Source organism: Vollenhovia emeryi, unplaced genomic scaffold, assembly GCF_000949405.1.
Source record: "Vollenhovia emeryi isolate VEMERY1.0 unplaced genomic scaffold, V.emery_V1.0 DF939484.1, whole genome shotgun sequence".
Lineage (NCBI taxonomy): Eukaryota > Metazoa > Arthropoda > Insecta > Hymenoptera > Formicidae > Vollenhovia > Vollenhovia emeryi.
In genome coordinates, this window is record NW_011966882.1 from 43220 (window position 1) to 45197 (window position 1978).

At 40.4% G+C, this 1978-nt stretch overlaps 1 pseudogene; it reads left to right on the forward strand.

Moving 5' to 3' along the window:
* Positions 1-685: 685 nt before the first annotated feature.
* On the forward strand, positions 686-1846 carry LOC105557446 (annotated as a pseudogene).
* The last annotated feature ends 132 nt before the right edge of the window (positions 1847-1978 follow it).

Below are 1978 nucleotides of genomic sequence, written 5' to 3' on the forward strand. Positions count from 1 at the left end.
CGCGATAATTCCAAGGTCCAGGAAGCACAGCGAGGGTCGATATAAAGCGTTTGAGTAATAGCGGTTTTGCGTTAGGGAAGATAAGCGGTACTGTTGAAAGCTAGAGGCGATCAGCCGCGAGCGGGGTCCGTAGCTCTCATTTATTAGACTGCGAACCCCGTGACAAAGGTGGTCTAAGCCAATTAGCTCTCGCCGCGTAGCCGGTGACGAGCGGCTTTCTTCTCGCGGCGAGTGTCGATTGGGCCGTGATGGCGTGCTCGCCAGAGCGGCGCGTGCCCGCTAATCGACTTACAGGTGCAAAATATTGGCCGCGTGTTATTGTTAACGGATCATTTGCCCTGAGCTTGTTTATCTGACTTGCGACAAACACGCTCAAGGCTCTTGATCTACCGTGCGAATGCTCGAGATGCGCGTCTCCAACAGTAGGGTTGTATAATAACGAAGTGGAGCCCCCCGAAGGGGGGCGGAACATACTGTCTCCACGGATGTACTTCCGTCGTTGTACTGTTCCACATGGCTTTGCGACTTTCCACGTGAAATAAAAAATTTCACGCGACATTCTTCAGTTTTTATGTAGAGGTGACCGCTTTGTGGTATGTAAACATCGAATACGATGTTTTTGAGTTCTCACTCCAACACGAATATTCTTCAGTTGTCGTTTAGACGTGACTGCGTATAGTATTCTTCATTTTCGTTCACGATGTTGTATCATGAATTTCTACATTTAACGCATAGTTATACTGAGCTAATTGCATATTTGATTGAAAAGAAAGTCATTCGACATCAAGCAAAGTGTCCACGTTGCAAAGCTATTATACATATCGATGTACAGCAATCACAATCTCTTATTTTTCACTGTACTAAAATGTACTACAAACAAATTCGTGGTAGAAAACGAAAACGACAGACGTGTAATTTTAAAATCAGTGCTCTAACAGGAACATGGTTTGAACGTGCTACATTAAGTTTACAACAAATATGTCGTTTGATATGTTATTTTTTTTGTTAAATTCTCCACGTCAATTATTTTTGAAAACAGAATTATCAATTTCATCTCATATAATTGTTGACTGGATAAACTTTTGTCGTGAGGTATGTTTTACAATCTTAATTTACAATTTTAATATTAACATTATATACATAACATACTTATACATATTATTATAGCTTCTAGCACAATGGATATCAGATGGTGAAAAAGAAATAGGTGGCCCAAATATAATTGTGGAAATAGATGAGGCGAAATTTGGTAGACGTAAATATAATCGCGGACATTTAATAACTGGCCAATGGTTGTTTGGGGCTATTGAACGAGAAACAGGCCGTTTATTTATTGTACCTGTTGAGCAGCGATCATCTGACGCTTTGATTCCAATTATACGTCGCCATATTTTACCAGGCACTATTATTCATAGTGACTGTTGGCGATCATATAGATCGTTGAATAATTATAATTATACACATAAAAGTGTAAACCACAAAGAGAATTTTGTCGATCCACATACAGGAGTGCATACACAAAATATAGAACGTTTATGGCGAGATCTTAGAGCTGGAATTCCACGATATGGTACTCGAGAAAAACACTATATTCATTATATAGCTGAATTTATTTTCAAACGTAAATATCATTTCGGCGAACGTATCGATAAATTTTTCGATATTATGGCTACATTGTATCCTATCATAAATCATCAAGAATAAATGAATTTATTATTGTATAAGTGTACTTTCTTCAAATTTAATATCACGCAATAAAAAGCGAATGCGTGGAGGCAGTACGTTCCGCCCCCCCCTACGGGGGGGCTCCACCTCGTTAAGATATAACCCTACCCACACTATGTCCGAGGTGTGGTGCGGATCTCGCTTCACGTGGAAAGTCGCAAACCCATGTGGAACAGTACAACGGTGGAAGTGGCTGTTTTGTTGTACTGTTCCACATGGGTTTGCGACTTTCCACGTGAAGCGAGATCCGCAC